The following is a 19,257-nucleotide window of genomic DNA, read 5'->3' as shown; positions in this document are numbered from 1 at the left end:
GATGGTAATCATAGACTGAGGGATTCTCTGGGACAAAAAGTTACAGATTGTGGTTGAACACAATTCTGCTTCTGCTGCTGCTGTGGTTTACATCACCACATGAATGCCCAGTTTTGAGCTGCAATATGTGCAATGTCATTGTACTGCCTGTCCCCAGTTCAGACCCAGTCTCCATCGCTCCTGTACTCAGTGACCTACTCTGGGTTCTGATATGGTAACACTTCTACTTTATTGTTCTTTTTCTTCTGAGAGTCTCTCCATGATTTCAGGCTACCAATTTTTCACATTCCTCAAGACACATTTAACATCTTCATCTGAATCTTTTCCCTTCCCCCAGTGAAATCTTCTGTTTTTAAAGTGAATGTGCTTCTCCCTGTTTCTCTGCCTGACCATGATTAAGTGCTCTGTAGTGCCAGTGATGCCAGCCTGAAGCAATGAATGAGTGCACCTCGCTGTGCCATTCACTTCCCAGTGTATGGTGCTCCATGTTGGACAGGGCGTTTGTGCAGCTTTGACACACACTGTTGGAATTTATTTGAAAATAGAAATTGCCGAAGAAACTAAGCAGGTCTAGCAGCATCTGTGGAGTCACAGCAAAGTTCATCTGTCGGATCCGGTGACACTTCTTCAAAGCTCTCAGTTTCATCAGCAACTTTTGTCTTTGTTTCAGATTTCCAGCGTCCACAGTTCTTTGTTTTGTTGAAAATTTATTTTGTGCCGATTCATTTCTGGAGAAACTCAGCAGTTCTGGACGCATCTGTGGAGACAGAGAAACAGAGTTAAGGTTTCAAGTCCAGCGTGAGCCTTCTTCAGAACTGAAAAGGATTGGAAAATACCTTGACAGAGGTGGAGGAGGAGTGACAGAAAACAGAGGGCGTGTTGTACAGTGCAAAAGACAAATGGACGTTTAGTTGTGGTGAAAGAAAAACAGATGTAGAATGGGAGTAAATACAGGTGTGAATGGGAGAGATGGGTTCCTTCCATTCAGTGCAAGATAAACAAGACACAAACATGACATGGTCACAGGGAGACCAGGAGGGAGAATGTACGAAAAATGGAGAACATTCCCAATGGTATCAGGCTGTGAAGTTATGGAATTGAATATTAAGGCCTACAAGCTATAAAGCACAAAGCATAAAATGAGGTGTAACTTGAGCTTGGGATGCCCTTCATTGAAGCATTGCAGGAACCCAGGAGCAAAATGTTAGCATGAGAACAAGGTATATTATTGAAATTGGAAGCAATGAGGAGGTTAGGGTTATTCCTACAGACAGAGTGGAAGTGTTTGGCAAAGCAGCCTCTCTTTGGTCTCGCCAGTGTAAAGCAGGCAGCATTGTGAGCAGCAATGACAGTCGACTGGATTGAAAGAGTACAAGTGAAATGCTGCTTCTCCTGGAAGGTGTGTTTTGGGTTGCAGAGAACGGAGGAATGAGTCTGCGATCTTTTCAAATATCCGGCTTTATTTCATCTTCAGTATTGACGACATTGTTGTACATTGGGAACTCTGCAGCAACAGCTTTCATTGTGCTTTTTAGACTTTTTAAAACTCAATTTACTCACAGGCTGTTCCCGACATCCTTAACTACAGGGTCTAGGCAACAATTTGTCATGTGCGCTCCTGTATGCTTTAAACCGATTTCCTTCATTTCAACTGCACTTTCAAGTCTTCTGTTTGTGATATAATTTGTAAATTTAACCCTTGTTATGCTGCAGCTTAATCAAATATCGTTTCAATATACTCCACCACTTCCCAGCTTTTATACTCTGGACCTCTACTCATAAAACTAAGGATCCACTGAGCCTTGTTCAAAATATTTTTCATTGCCCCATCACCTATAATTTCCTGATTTCTGTGTCTCTCTCTCCTTAAACAGCGGGGTGATATTTGCCAGTCTTCTGTGACCCTCTCTGACTCCAGCGATTCCTGAAAGATCACCAGCAAAGCGAAACAAACTTGTCCGCTATCTCCTTAGAACTATGGCGCGCAGTCCATCTGATCTGGTTAATTTATCGACCTTCAGATCTTTCAGCTTCCCCAGCACCTTCTCCTTACTGATGGTCACCTCACTTACCTCTGCCTCTGATTCGCTTTATGTTCTGGCTGGCTGCTGGTGTCTTCCACCGTGAAGACTGATGCAAAGTCCCTAATCAGATACTCTACCATTTCTATGTTTCCCATAAGTACTCCAGCCTCATTTCCAGCAGTCCCGTGTTTGGTCATGCTTCCCCCTCTTCCTTGTTATATATCTAAAGACTTCTTGCAATCTTCTTTTATATTATTAACAAGCTTGCCATCATATTTCATCTTCTCCTCCCTATTGCTTTTATCATTTACCCTAAGTTGGAATTTCAAGTCTTACTAATCCTTTGGATTTCCAATAGCCTTCACCACTTTGAACGCTTTCTCTTTTGCTCTTATGCTGTCTCCGACCTCCTGTATTACCGACAGCTGCCTTGTCCTCCCTGAGTATGCTTCTTCTCCCTTGGGAGGGATTTAAAATGTGCCTTCGAATTATCCCAAGAAAGTCCTGCCATTGCCGCTCCACTGTTTTCCCTGCTCGGCTTCCCTTCCCATCAACTCTGGCAACATCCTTCCTCCTTTATAGTGATGTTCCTCCATTATTATCACATCACATCCACAAATGAGCAATAGATCTAACTGAAAGAGGGAGGTTTGAGAGATTTACTGGGGACTTTTGAAGGGTTTATTAACAAGATATAAATAGAGAGGGAGTCTGAAACAGAGAGAGAATATGGATTAAGAGGTGTAAAAATAGATTCTTGACAGAAGTAAATGTACTTCGCTATTTTGGCAATTTCTGTGTGCTGTGTTCCTCAGTACAATGAAGGTACAACAGAGTAACATGTTCGCATTGTCTGTCTGATGCCAGAACTTTTATCTACCCTAATATGACAGACGCCAGCCGTTGACAGAACCCAGCAGGTCAGTATATTTATTTCCTTGCAGTGTGTTAATTAATTGAAATAAGGTGCGACACACAAAGCAGAAATTTACAACACACAAACTGATAAGAATGAGAGAGGAGAGCATGGAAACCCAGAGAGGGGAAATTCTTGAGAGAATGGGAACAGAACACATCAGCTGAGAATCAAACAATGTTTAAATGTTTTATAAATTTTGTACATCGTCTGCATCATATTTTGTGAACTATGTCTCAGTTGTTAACTCTGTATGTCTTGTGCATACATGAACAGTCTTTTCTATCAGCACACACTGGCAGAGTACGTATCAAATCATTTTTCCTCTATTCCAAACTATTGTGTTTTGTTTACATTGTCACTTGCCATTCCTTCGGACAAGGATATTCTTTTTCCTTCTCTGTATTTTATTTTATTCTGACTATAAGATGATATTGGTGTCTGGGGGATATTGCTTTACTCCTGCCCAGTCTGCATTTCCTATTCTCCTATTCCTTTCTGTTTGCTAACCAATCACATAGATGCTGTCTCTGACTCTTCATTCACAATAAACACGGCAATTGGAAATGTAATGCTTACTTTTCAGCTCAGGCCAAAGGAAACGGGAAAGAAAATGTGTATAAACTGTGAAAAAATGATTGCAAATTTAGAGGCAAATTATTGGATGTATTCTGTTAAGGATAAAACGTTGCCTTGTTCGGGCAATGAGAGGAAAGTTCAGCATTTCCTGTCTTTCTTCAGGGCAGTTGTGTCCAGAGACAGGGCTTACATTGGCAGTTATAGTGGAGGAGGCTTCAGAGCATGGACAACCTTTTGAATGGCTCTTTGGAATGTGGTTACACCGAACGCCTCATGTGGATAACACAATAGAGTCATCGAGCCTGTGAAAAGAAATCATCACCTTTCTCCTTTATGTCTAACAGTGTGAGAGTAATTGGAGATGAGCACAAAGACCAATAGCAGGCAATGTCAGCTTCCCACCCAGAACAGGTATTTATGTTACATTTAAAGTGTTGTAGTGAAAGGGGTTAACTGGAGCTGTTTGTTCAGTAAATCAAATTAATGTCTGTCCCCATGGATACTGACTGTGTCACTGGAGGGTTTCCCGCTTCTATTAATAAGGGGTTTCTTCCAATGTGTTATCCCATAGTATCAGTGGCTGTGTCATCCTCAATACGATTGGGATCAGCAGCTCCAGAGAGGGGGGAGATCAGAGTCTGTGACCAGCAGATTGGGATGTTCCAACAATGGCTCAGAATGTGAGAACAATGGAGTGGAATGTTACGACAACGCACCAGAATCTGAGAGGAATAGATTGGAATATTCCAACAATGGACAGGAGTTTATCCGATGGCCTTGACTGGCTTACTTTCAATTGGATACCATTAACTTTGCGAATAGAAGGTGTCCTGATAATTATTCAAGCAGGTTACTATCCCATTCTCGCTTTTGTTGGTGTTCCCGGTAAGTTTCTCTGTGTCTTTCCATTTATTAATTCCGTAAGTCTTTGTGAACAGCATCTCGATTTCTATTTTCTGTATTTGACAAAGATGGAAACTATTATATTCACTTTCAGTAACAAACTCAATTCTTGTGCCATGGCTTCACTTACAAACATCTGAGGATGAAGAAAAGTGTTCATAACCACCATTGGCCCATTTTGCCCAGAGCTGATCTATACCATAATATTCACTTTATCACCAATAATATCCCCAGTCTTCACTTCTGCCTCAGTGCTGTTTATGAATAAATCATAATCTGCTCCTTTCCAGTTGCAGTTCTCTTCTGGCCATACTTGCAGTTACTAAAATTTTGACTGGAGACTGATTCTTGTCTCTACCTGGACCTATACCAATTGCAAAGTGTGAAGACAGTTTGATTCTAAAATGAGGTTGTCACGGCTTTGTGTCACTGGTTTCAGCATAACCTGTCAATGGTCGTAAAATGACAGTTTCATTGAACTGTTTAGATTCTAGAACTCTCCGAGCAGGAGTGGGTGCCATGTCCATCATCTCCTAAGTGCAGTGCTCCAATGTATTCACTTGGTGACGTAGCATCTCTTTTCACCCCACCCCCACTGACCCATTGCTGGATGGGATACATTACTCTGTCTCCATAGAAGATTATACAGAAAATCTTCCAGAAATTCCACAGGGCAGAGTGAATGTGAAAATGAGGAACTGTGGGAGATTAGAATTAATAAAGAAGAATTGCTCAAAACTAATTGAACTGAAGTTTGATACGTTGCTCTGGTACATCCCAGAGGAGACACGGAGGTGGTAATAGAGCTCGTGAAAGAGTTACAGGGTCAGACAGCTCTTCAGCCCAACCAGTCCATTTCAACCATAATCCCAAACTATCCTAGTCCCACCTGCCTGGGCTTGACCAGGCTTGGAGGGCCAAATTTTCTTTGTTTTTTGAGCTTTGTAAATTCCCTTCTTAGTTGTTCCCCTCTCAGCTTTGAACTTAGCACTTGACTTTTGGCCTCCCCCCCCGACCCCCCCCCCCACCCCCCCCCCCCCCCCCCCGCCCCGGGCAGAGAAATGAACTTTGGTTATTCAGAATATTCATGGAATTGAAGTTTTATAAACCTCTGTCATGTCACCCCTCAGCCTCTGACACTCCAGGGGAAAACCTTTCAAACTATTCGGCCTCTCCATACAGTTCAAACCCTCCAGTCGAGGAACATCCTTGTAAATCATTTTTTCTGCACCCTCTCAAAAATAACAACTTCCTTCCTTGAGCCGAGCCAACTGAAATGTGCGCAGTATTCTTAAAGTGCCCTCATCAATGTCCTGTACAGGAGCAACATGCCATCACAACCCCTGTACCCAATGCTCTGACTGATTAGGGCAATCATGACAAATGTGTCCTTCCCTACCCTGTCTCACATACTACTCCACCTTCAAGGAACGAAGTGAATGCACTAAAGGTCTCTTTATTCAGCAACAGTCCCCAGGGCCCCAGCATTGACTGTATAAGACCATAAGATGATAAGACATAGGAGTGGAAGTAAGGCCATTTGGCCCATCAAGTCCACTCTGCCTTTTAAATCATGGCTGATGGGCATTTCAACTCCACTTCCATGCACTCTCCCTGTAGCCCTTGATTCCTTGTGTAATCAAGAACTTGTCGATCTCTGCTTTGAAGGCATCCAACGTCCTGGCCTCCACGGCACTCCGTGGCATTGAATTCCACAAGCCCACCACTCTCTGGCTGAAGAAATGTAGTCTCATTTCAGTTTTAAATTTATCGCCTCTCATTTTAAGGCTGTGCCCACGTGTCAAAGAACAAAGAACAAAGAAAATTACAGCACAGGAACAGGCCCTTCGGCCCTCCAAGCCTACGCCAATCAAGATCCTCTGTTAGCCAGTTTTGAGAAGATTTGTAGCTCAAGTTGAGTTTCTGGATGTGAGCTTGCTCACTGAGCTGGAAGGTTAGTTTTCAGACGTTTTGTCACCATTCTAAGTAACATCATCAGTGAGCCTCCGATGAAGCGCTGGTGTTATGTCCCGCTTTCTGTTTACCTGTTTAGGTTTCCTTGGGTTGATGATGTCATTTCCTGTTCTTTTTTCTCAGAGAATGGTAGATGGGCTCCAAATCAATGTGTTTGTTGATGGAATTCCGGTTGGAATGCCATGCTTCTCGGAATTCTCACACGTGTCTCTGTTTGACTTGTCCTAGGATGGATGTGTTGTCCCAATCAAAGTGGTGTCCTTCCTCATCTGTATGGAAGGATACTAGTGATAGTGGGTCATGTCGTTTTGTGGCAAGTTGATGTTCATATATCCTGGTGGCTAGCTTTCTGCCTGTTTGTCCATTTGATTGCCCATTTGTCCTGTTTGATTGGGATAACACATCCATCCGAGGGCAAGCCAAACAGAGACACGCTCGAGAATTCCTAGAAGCATGGCATTCCAACTGGAACCCCATCAACAAACACATTGATTTGGAGCCAATCTACCATCCTCTGAGAAAAAGAACAGGAAATGACATCACCAACACAGGAAATGACATCACCAACCCAAGGAAACCAAAACAGATAAATAGAAAGCGGGACATAACACCAGTGCTTCATCGGAGGCTCGCTGATGATGTTACCTAGAATGGTGATGAAACGTCTGAAAACTAACCTTCCAGCTGAGCGAGCAAACTCACATCCAGAAGATCCTCTGTCGAACCTGTCATCTATTTTCTAATGGTCTGGGGCCATTTTCCCCCTGCCCATCCATACACCTGTCCAAATATATCTTAAAAGACGCTAACGTGTCTGTGTCTACCACCTCCACTGGCAACGCATTCCAAGCACCCACCACCCTCTGTGTAAAGAACTTTCCACGCATATCTCCCTGAAACATTCCTCCTCTCACTTTGAACTCATGACCCCTCGTAATTGAATCCCCCACTCTGGGAAAAAAACTTTTTGCTATCCACCCTGTCTATACTCCTCATGATTTTGTAGACCTCAATCAGGCCCCCCCTCAATCTCTGTCTTTCTAATGAAAATAATCCTAATCTACTCAGCCTCTCTTCGTAGCTAGCACCTTCCATACCAGGCAACATCCTGGTGAACCTCCTCTGCACCCTCTCCAAAGCATTTATATCCTTTTGGTAATATGGCGAACAGAGCTATACACAGTACTCCAAATGTGGCCGAACCAAAGTCCTATACAACTGCAACATGACCTGCCAACTCTTGTACTCAATACCCTGCCCAATGAAGGAAAGCATGCCATATGCCTTCCTGACAACCCTATTGACCTGTGTTGTCACCTTCAGGGAGCAATGGACCGAAACACCCAGATCTCTCTGTTCATCAATTTTCCCTCGGACTTTTCCATTTACTGTATAGTTCGCCCATGAATTTGATCTTCGAAAATGCATCACCTTGCATTTGCCCGGATTGAACTCCATCTGCCATTTATCTGCCCAACTCTCCAGTCTATCTATATTCTGCTGTAATCTCTGACAGTTCCCTTCACTATCTGCTACTCCACCAATCTTAGTGTCATCTGAAAACTTGCTGATCAGACCACCTACACCATCCTCCAAATCATTTACATATGTCACAAACAACAATGGTCCCAGCACAGATCCCTGTGGAACACCACTGGTCATAGGTCTCCAATTTGAGAAACTCCCTTCCACTACAACTCTCTGTCTCCTGTTGCCTAGCCAGTTTTTTATCCACCTTGCTAGCACACCCTGGACCCCATGTGACTTCACGTTCTCCATCAGCCTGCCATGGGAAATCTTATCAAACGTCTCACTGAAGTCCACGTATATGATATCTACAGCCTTTCCCTCATCAATCAACTTTGTCACGTCCTCAAAGAATACTATTCAGTTGGTAAGACATGGCCTTCACTGCACAAAACCATGTTGCCTATCACTGATATGCCCATTTTCTTCCAAATGGGAATAGATCCTATCCCTCAGTATCTTCTCCAGTAGCTTCCCTAGCACTGAAGTCAGGCTCACCGGTCGATAATTACCTGGATTATCCTTGCTGCCCTTCTTAAACAAGGGTAAAACATTAGCAAGTCTCCAGACCTCTGGGACCTCACCCATGTCGAAGGATGCTGCAAAGATATCTGTTAAGGCCCCGGCTATGCCCTCTCTCACTTCCCTCAGTAACCTGGGATAGATACCATCCAGACCAGGGGACTTGTCCATCTTAATGACTTTTAGGATACCCAACACTTCTTCTTTCCTTATGTCAACTTGACCTAGAGTTAGCAAAAATCTATCCCTAACCTCAACATCTGTCATGTCCCTCTCCTTGGAGAATACCGATGCAAAATACTCGGTAAGAATGTCACCCATTTTCTCTGAATCAGCACATAACTTTCCTTCTTTGTCCTTAAGCTGGCTAATCCTCTCTCTAGTTACCCTCTTGCTCTTTTCATATGAATAAAAGGCTTTGGGATTTTCCTTAACCATGTTTGCCAGCAATATCTCATGACCTTTCTTAGCCCACTTAATCCTTCGTTTCAGATTCGCTATGCATTCCCGATATTCTTGCAAAGCGTCGCCAGTCTTCAGTTGCCTAGACCTCATGTATGCTTCCTTTTTTACTCTTGGCTAGTAAAACAATTTCAACTGTCATCCATGGTTCCTTCATCTTGCCATTTCTATTCCTCATTTTCACAGGAACATGTCTCTCCTGCACGCTAATCAACCTCTCCTTAAAAGCCTCCCACACACCAAATGGGGATTTACCTTCAAACAGTTTCTCCCAATCTACATTCCTCACATCCTCCAGAAACTTGGTATAGTCAGTTTAGTACTCTTCCTTTAGGACCACTACCATCCTTGTCCATGAGTATTGTAAAACTTACGGAATTGTGGTCGCTATTTCCAAAGTAGTCCCCTACTGTAATATCAACCACCTGGCCGGGTTCATTCCCCAACACCAGGTCCAGTATGGCACCTTCCCGAGTTGGACTACATACATACTGCTCTAGAAAACCCCCCTGGACACTCCTTACAAATTCTGCTCCATCTTGACCCCTAACACTGAGTGAATCCCAGTCAATGTTGGGAAAATTAAAATCTCCCATCACCACCAGCCTGTTTCTCCTCCAACTTTCCATTATCTGTTTACATATTTGTACCTCTATCTCACGCTCGCTGTTGGGAGGCCTGTAGTACAGCCCCAACATTGTTACTGCATCCTTCCTATTTCTGAGTTCTACCCATATTGCTTCATTGCTTGAGTCCTCCATGGGGCCCTCCTTCAGTACGGCTGTGTTATCGTCTTTGACATGACAAGTACTGCAACTCGTCCACCCCTTTTACCTCCCTCTCTAACCCCACTGAAGCATCGATATCCTGGGACAACTAGTTGCCAATCATACTCTTCCCTCAACCAAGCCTCAGTAATAGCAATAACATCATACTCCCAGGTACTGATCCAAGCCCAAAGCTCATCTGCCTTATCAACTACACCTTTCGCATTAAAACAAATGCACCTCAGACCACCTGTCACTTTGTGTTCATCATCTGCTCCCCGACTACTGTTCCCTTTAGTCACACTGACTCCATTAACTAGTTCCTTACAGGCTTTCGTTCCTACCTCTTTTCTGTCCAATATTTGGTTCCCATCCCCCTGCCACATTAGTTTAAACCCTCCCCCACAGCATAAGCAAAAGTATCCCCAAAGACATTGGTTCCAGTCTGGCTCAGCTGTAGACCATCCAATTTGTAATAGTTCAACGTTTTCCGGAACCGGTTCCAAAGTCCCAAAAATCTGAACCCCTCCCTCCTACACCATCTCTCAAGCCACGCATCCATCCTAGCTGTTCTTTCGTTTCTGCACTGACTAGCACGTGGCACGGGTAGCAATCCTGAGATTACTACCTTTGAGGTCCTACTTTTTAACTTGGCTCTTAACTCCCTAAATTCTGCTTGGATGACCTCATCCCATTTTCTGCCTATATCGTTGGTGCCTATATGCAACACGACAACTGGCTGTTCACCCTCCCCCTTCAGAATGTTCTGCAGCCGACCGGAGACATCCCTGACCCGTGCACCTGGGAGGCAACATACCATTCGGGAGTCCCGTTTTCCACCGGAGAACCGCCTATCTATTTCCATTACAATTGAATCCCCAATGACTATCGCCCTTCCACTCTTTTTCCTGCCCAAGGACATGAAGACGGCCCCCGCTCGAGGTAAGCTTTTTAAAGTGGGAATAAAAAACATTACATTCCCGACAGCCTCCTGGCGCTCTCTCTGTCTGGCCCTCGCTCTCCTCCCGCCTAACAGAAACAACTTAGTCTCCCCTAGTCTCCTGCCTAACAGAAACAACTTCCTAGCGTGCACCCCTTCTAAGCCATCCATTATTTTGTAAGTTTCTATTGGGTCTCCCCTCAACCTTCTAAACTCTGATGAGTACAATCCCAGGATCCTTAGCTGTTCATCATACGTTAAACGTACCATTCCAGGGATCATCCGTGTGAATCTCCGCTGGAGATGCTCCAGAGCTAGTATGTCATTCCTGAGTTGTGGGGCCCAAAGTCCTGCCCTGCTTTACTCTACCAAACGCAAAACCTCTCATTTATCTAAATTAAACTCCATCAGCCACACCTTGGCCCATTGGCCCATCTGATCAATGTTCCATTGCACACTGAGATAAACTTCACCACTGTCCACGGCACCACTTTTTAATGTCACCTGTAAACTTACTAACCATGTCTCTGATATTCACATCCAAATCCTTTATATTAATGATGGAAAGCAGTGAACTCAGCACTGATACTTGCGGTACACCGCAGGTCAATGGTCTCCAGTCTGTAAAACAATCCTCCACCTTCAAGCCAATTTTGAATTCAATTGACTAGCTCCCCCTGGATCCCATGTGATTACCCATTGCTAATCTGTCTACCGTTTGGAACGTTATGGAGCACCTTCCTGATGCCGATTTGGAAAATGTCTGCCACACTGCCTTCATCAACCTTCTTTATCACCTCTTCAAAATAATCAAGTTAGGGAGATGTGATTTACACTGCACAAAGCAATGTTTACTATCCCTATTCACTTCTACCCTTTCCAAATGCATGTCATTCCTATCCCTCAGAATCGCCTCCAACAACTTACCCAGCTCTCATGTCAAGCTCAATGGTCTCTGGCGTACTGGCTTGCCGGCACAGTGTTTCCTTTTCCAGTCCCACCTCTCCCCTGATCACTACAAATTTTAAACGTAGCCAGGTTGGAGATGTGGCTGATAATATAGGTCTCAGACTGGGTCAGGGTCAGTGTAAGGAAAGAGTCAGACAGTTTTCTTTAATCTGCTAAAATGACATATTTATGACCAAACCAATTTTACTCAAACTATGATGCAAAGAAGAAAGACACACATACACACACACACACACACACATGCACACACACACACACGCACGCACGCACACACACACACACACACACACACACGTATATTTGATGACAAACTGAAATATTAATTTAAAAGAACTTTGTCCACGTAACAGTTGAACTCATGATAAAAGGAAAAATGTGAGAGATTGTCCCAAATTATTCTGCTTCCAAATTTATTCTGCTCGCACAAATTGTTGGCAATGGGATTATTTCCTCGAACTGTTAGATTTGGCTGAATTCCCTTTGCTACAGGCAGTGGGAGATTCCAATTAATCCTCATCATGAATCCTCCATGAGTGGTAATGATGATCGGTGCATTTTGAGCTCTCATACATTGATGCGATGAGGAACAAGGAAATAGAGAGGAAGCGATAGGCTGTTGCTTTTCAGGTAGGTTGCGTTTCTTTTCTCCTCTCTGAGTTGAATCGCGCAATCATGCTATGCAACCCCCAACATGAACATGTGAGGTCCTCTTGAACATTGTCGGAGCTATTAGTTTCCATCACATTCCCTGCTCCATGTTGGTGCATCATTGCTGCTGTCATACACAGCGTCATTTCCTGAGCAACAAAAGGGCCGACTTGATTTAAAGACATGTTTATATGTGCCTGTATAATTTAAAAATAACAAGTCTAGATGTCTTCACAACATCTATATTAAAATGAATGTGTCTTATTCCGAACGAAATACAGAAATTAGTGGAAAAGGTCAGCAGCCTGGCAGCATCTATGAAGAGAAATTAGAATTAATGCTTCAGGTCAAGTGTACCTTCTTTAGAATCTGTTTTATTTTTTAAATTATTTCCCCAGTTGTATTCTCCCAATCAAGACAAATTATCCGTCAGGTATTCACCATTTACACTCTCCTCAAGTTCCTATATAGTCAAGAATATTTCTGGTTCTCAGAATTAAACTATTAATTCTCCATAATATAATGCCTTCATCACAGGACAGTGTGTAGAGAACCATCTTTGAAAAGTTTCAAAGGCCATTGTGATTTTTTTTTTAGTTTCAGGCATCATGACTGCAGACAGAGCATGAGATGGATTCTCAGCAATGCTCTGTACAGAAGCAGAGAAACATGCCTCACATCATACCCAGCACCCTTTTCAAGAAACAGCACTATTCCATTTACTTTGCAAATCGCTTGCGACATCTTCAAACTAACTTTATATGATTTCTGTCCCAGGACACACAAATCACTCAGTAGCACCAATCTCTGTTGTTACTTCTCCAGTCGTATAATTTACTGCTGTTTTATCCTTTCCCCAAAACACAAATGTCCCACAACCCACACTCTACTGTTTTATTTGCATTGCTGGAAGTTTGCTCCCAAACACCCCCTGTCTACACACCAGTGTAGATCACCTCCCTCCACTTGTCATCTTATTGGGTGACTATAATGCTGTACTAGCACATTGAGCTCCAATCCTATCAGCCCTTCATCAACATCATTAATCTGGATTGTAAACTGTTGATGAACTCACAACATTTCTTGAGGAATTCCATTAATCGCTGCTTTCCAACCTGAAACTAAATAATTATCTATATTCTGCATTTCTTGTTAGTGAACCAGGACTCGCTGTGTAGCAGCTGGGAAAGGTTGCAGGGCCTCTCCTGTGGTGTGTAGCTGGTTGTCGAGAAGTATCTGAGCTCAGCATTACACCATTAGGGCCATTTGTTGTCAGATCATCAGGCCGAGGTTGTACTGTCAATGATTTTGATCCTTGAGTGTTTAAAAAACAAGCACAGGAGAGAGACTGACATTTGAGTAGAATGCTGTAAGGTCAGAAATGCTGTCTTTTAGATGCAGCAATACATCTAGTCTGCCCTCTCAATCAGGTGTTCAATTTTCTCCAGAAATATATCGAGGAGAAGGGGAGGTTTCCTATCAGTCTGGTTAACATCTGTCCCTTTAAGAACATCACAAATATAGTTAAGCTTCTGGTTAATTTCATTTTTGGCTGTGGGTGCTGTGTGAAAACGTTGCCACAATTGGTACACAATAAAATAAAAAGTCTTTGATGAGTGACCTTACAGACGTTTGCAAAGTCATAAGGGACACAGGAGTGTAAACAGCCAATGTCATTTCCCTGGGGTGGGGGAGTCCAAAACGAGAGAGCACAGCTTTAAGGAGAGAGGGGAAAGGTTTAAAAGGGACTTAAGGGGCAACATTTTCATGCAGAGGGTGATGTGTTTATGGAATGAGCTGCCAGAGGAAGTGGTGGAGGCTGGTACAATTACAACATTTAAATGGCATCAGGATGGGTATATGTTTCTGAATGGTTTAGAGAGGAATGGACCAAATGCTGGCAAATGGGCCCAGATTTATTTCGGATATCTGGATGGCGTGGATGAGTTGGAGCGAAAGCTCTGTTTCCATGCTGTATATCTCTGTGTCTCTATGATAGCAACCATGACTGTTTGAATGGGGACATCCTTTTCCTCTGTAACAGCTTTGAAGGGAGGAGTGAGACAACAACAAACAGGATACGAGCTGCAGTTGGCCAATTGGACCCTCGAGCCTGCTGCTTAATTTAGAAAGATCATGGCTGATCTGTTTGTGGCTGAACACACTTTTCCTGTTTATTCCCAATAATGGACTCTCTTGTCCGTTAAAAGTCAGTTGAGCTCCGCCTTGAATATCTTCACTAACCCAGTGTTCACTGTTCCCTGGGGATGAGAACACCACAGACAGCACAATGTTAAAGAGAAAGATATATTCGTACCTCAGTCTTAATTGGGAGGCTCCTTAAAGTGCGTCAGCCACACAGCAAATTACCTCCTCTAAATATTCCCAATACCTTCAGACCAGACAGTTTAAGAAATTGGAGCAGAATTTGCCATCTGGCCCATTGAGTCTGCTCTGCTGTTCAATTATGCTTGACATATTTCTCAAAACAATTCCCTTGCCTTCTCACCATAACCCTTGAACTGCTTATTCATCAGAATGTATCTATCTCCACGGCTGTGTGCATGTGTGCAAGTGCATGCGCGTGTGCGTGTGCGTGTCCATGTGTGTGTGTGTGTGTGTGTGTGTGTGTGTGTGTGTGTGTGTGTGTGTGTGTGTGTGTGTTCCTGCTTTATGACAGGAGACAGGGTGGTCATGGAGGATTGTCCTTCAGACGGGAAGCCTGTGGTTAGCGGTGATCCACAGGGGTCAGTGCTAGATTTACTTTTGGTTGTCATTTAAATGAATGATTCAGATGAAAATTATAGAAGGCAAGGTTAGCAAGTTTACGGATGACACTGAGATTATATGAACCATGGACAGACAAGGTTATCCAAGATTACAAAGAGATCCCGAGCAAATGAATGAATCATAAAGATGTACAGTATGGGAACAAATCCCTTGGTCCACATGTCCATGCTGCCCAGGTAGCCGAAATTAATCTCATCCCATTTGCCAGCGTTTGGCCTACATTCCTCTGGACCCTTCCAATACATATACCCATCCTTTGAAATGGTGTTTTCACAAGCCTCCAGCACTTTATCTGGAAGTTCATTCGTATGGTTTTTTAAATCTTTCCCGTTGTTCCATAAACCTGTGCCTTCTAATGTTTGACTCCCCATACTCTAGAAAAAGACCCTGACTATTCACCCTATCTATGCCCTTCATGTTTTTATAAACATATATCAGATGCACATTTTACTCCAATCAACACGAATGGCTGTGCTTTCTGTTATCCCGGGCCTGAATTCTGAAATTCAACACTGGTCCTTCTCAATCAAGCCACAATTCTGGAAAAAATTTCACCAACTTGTTTAGACATTTTATGAAACACTGCTGGGGGATTTGAATTGAGGCCTCTGGTCCAAAGGTGAAGGCCACCACACTGCAATGGCCCCTAAATCTACAATATGACTGTCCCGTATATTTGCTCATCAACCTGTTCTGACAGGCTGTGACACACCTCTGTGGCTGGCAGGAGTTGTATCCAGAACTTCTGGTCCAGAGCCAGTGACATTATCATAGATTCAGAGATTGGAATTGAATCAGACCTCTGGCACAGGCATTGGTGCTACCCATTACACAAGACCAAAGTCATGCCCAGATTTTGAGTCACATTTTACGTGCCAAATTTCAGCTGAATTTGAATTTATCAAATTCTGGTTAAATTTACTGAATTACACAGGGAAGATTTTTCAGTGTTGAACAAATGCAAGGTACTTGCCTCAACGAGAGGATGTTGAGGGAATGTGCTGCGTCATTTAGATAAACTATTAGCATCTTTAATTGCTTGGCTATGATTTCCAGCTTAAATGGTTATTATCTGAAATCCTCCCTCTACTGACCCCTTCTCCCACCGCCAGCACACCCCCTCCTTCTGGACACCATTCCCAGGCCTCCTACCCTCCCTCGAATTCTTCATCTCCAACTGCCATTGAGACATCAATTGCCTCAACCTCTCCACCCCTCTCACCCATTCCAACCTCAGCCCTGCAGAACATACAGCCCTCCGCTCCCTTGTCTCCAACCCTCACCTCACTATAAAACCCACGGACAAGGGAAGCACATTTGTAGAATGGCACACAGACCTCGACATTGCTGAGACCAGATGCCAGCTCTCTGACACCTCCATCTACTGACTCCTTGATCATGACCCCACCCCTGACCACCAATACATCATCTCCCAGACCATCCTCAACCTCATCACCTCAGGTGACCTCCCACTCACAGCCTCCAACCTCATTGTTCCCTAATCCTGCACCGCCCGCTTCTATCTCCTTCCCAAAATCCACAAACCTGTCGGCCCTGGTCAACCCATTGTCTCTGCCTGCTCCTGCCCCACCGAAATTATCTCCAACTATCAGGACTCCATTTTCCCCGCCTTGGTCCAGCTAATCCCCACCAATGTCCATGATACCACCCACGCCCTCCAACTCCTCCAGAACTTCCAATTTCCTGGTCCCCAACACCTCATCGTCACCATGGACCTCCAATCCCTGTATACTTGTAATCCCCAAACAGATGACCTAACGGACCTCTGCTTCTTCCTGTCCCCCAGGCCCGACCAGTCCCCCTTCACTGACACCCTTGTCCGCTTAGCTGAACTCGTCTTCACCATTAATAACTTCTCCTTCAAGTCCTTCCACTTCCTACAGACAAAAGGGTTGGCCGTAGGACCGGCATGGGCCCAAGTTATGCCTGCCTCTTTGTATGTTACATAGAACAATCCCTTTTCCAAAGCTACGCTGGCCTTAAACCCCACCTCTTCCTCCGTTATATTGATAACTGTATCGGTCCCACCTCATGCTCCCACCAGGAGCTCAAACAGTTCATCCACTTCACCAACATCTTCCATCCCAACTTTGAGTTTCCCTGGACCATGTGTGATACATCTCTCTCCTTCCTGGGCCTCTGTGTTTCCATCTCTGGAAACCACCTGGAAAACAATATCCATTTCAAGCCTACCAACTCCCACAGCTACCTTGAATACACGTCTTCCCACCCACCTTCCTGCAAAAATATTATTCTCTATTCCCAATTCCTTCGCCTCCTCTGCATCTGTTCCTGAGATGAGGATTTCCACTTGCAGTCATCCCAGATGTCTTCATTTTTCAAGGGTTGCAACTCCCCCTCCACAGTGGTTGAAAATACCCTCGAATGCATCTCTCATGTTTTCTGCAACTCATCCCTCACACCCCCTCCCCTCGATAAAACCAAAAGAGAATCCTCTCATCCTGAGGCACCCCATGCGCCCCGACCACCCCCACCAACCTCCGGATCCAACACATCATCTTACAGCACCTGTGCCGTCTGCAATCTGATCCCACCACCAAAGACATTTCCCCCTCGCCACTCTTCCCTGCTTTCTGGAGGGACCACTTTCTCCATGAATCTCTTGTCCGCTCTACACTCCCCTCCAGCTCCACGTCACCCGGATCTTTTCCCTGCAACTGCGAGAAGTGCAGAACCTGCCCCTACCCCACCACCCCATACCCTCCAACCCAGGCCGCAGGAAAACCTTCCACATCAAACAGATGTTCACCTGCACATCTGCTGATGTATATTGTATCCCCTGTTCCTGATGTGGCCTCCTCTTCATTGGGGAAAACAAGCAGAGCCTTTGAGACCGCTTTGTGGAACATCTACGCTCCACACCCTGGATATCATGTCCATCCTGGGCCTCATCCAATGTCATAATGATACCACCCAAAGGCTGCAGGAACAGGATCTCATATTTTGCTTTTGAACCCTGCAGCCTCATGGTATCAATGTGGACTTCACAAGCTTCAAAATCTCCCGACCCCCAAATGCATCCCAAAACCAGCCCAGCTCATCCCTGACTCAGTGACCTGTCCATCCTTTCTCCCACTGATCCACTCCTCCCACCTCAACCCCCGCCCCTACCTCCTACCAACCAGTCTCATCCCTGTCTCCTTGACCTGTCCGGCTTCCCTTGACTGACCAACCTCCACCCTAACTCCCCGCCTACGCTCACCTTTACTGGCTCCATCCCAGCTTCCTTGACCTGTCTGTCTCCTCTCCACCTATCTGTTCGTTTATCCATCTTCCATCCGCCTCTCCCTCTCCCTCTCTATTTATTCCAGAATCCCCTTCTCCTCCCCCATTTCTGAAGAAGTGTCCAGACCCGAAATGTCAGCTTTCCTGCTCCTCTGATGCTGCTTGGCCTGCTGTGTTCCTCCAGCTCGATACTTTGTTATCTCAGATTCTCCAGCAGCAGCAGTTCCTACTATATCTGGAGACTGCAATGTTCGGGAAAGAAATTCTGCAGACATGTTCTGCACTATGAAGAATCTCGATTAGACATTACTGAACACCAGACATGACAAAAGAGTGTAATTTCCAACCCCAAAAGATCATATTGCAGATCACTATTTCCCACCTCTAAGGTGTGAATGCTCTCATCTTAAAAGCATTAAACGTTACACAGCAACAAATTATATTCTAGGATCAAAAACAAAGTTGCTGGAAAAGCTCAGCAGATCTGGCGGCATCTTTGAAGGAAAAAAAGACAGTCAATGTTTGGGGTTCAGTGACCCTTCCTCAGAATTGTTGGTGGCTGAGAAAATGTCAGTTTATATGCTGAAAATAGGGAGGTGGGTGGGGTAGAGAGTAACCGAGATGCTAGGGCCCAAAGAGAGAGAAAGAAGTTGGACAGACAAAGGAGTTAATAACGATCAGGCTGGGAGGGTGAGTAGTTGCTAATAGGGACTGTTAGTGACTAACAACAGGGAGTGTGTAATGGCAGGGTATGTGGTAACAAGGCCTGGTGTGTGCAGTGGGGTGTGGGACATGGGAGAGTTTAGCCCCTAAAATTATTGAACTCAATACTGAGTCCGGAGTGCTGCAGGGTCCCCAAGTGGAAAATGAGGTGTAGTTCCTCCAGCTTGCTTTGGGCACCACTGTAACACTGCAGCGAGACAGAGATGTTGGCCAGGGAGCAGGGTGGTGCATTAAAGTGGCAGGCAA

Source organism: Stegostoma tigrinum, unplaced genomic scaffold (genome assembly GCF_030684315.1).
Source record: "Stegostoma tigrinum isolate sSteTig4 unplaced genomic scaffold, sSteTig4.hap1 scaffold_50, whole genome shotgun sequence".
NCBI lineage: Eukaryota > Metazoa > Chordata > Chondrichthyes > Orectolobiformes > Stegostomatidae > Stegostoma > Stegostoma tigrinum.
This window is presented reverse-complemented; position numbering follows the sequence as displayed.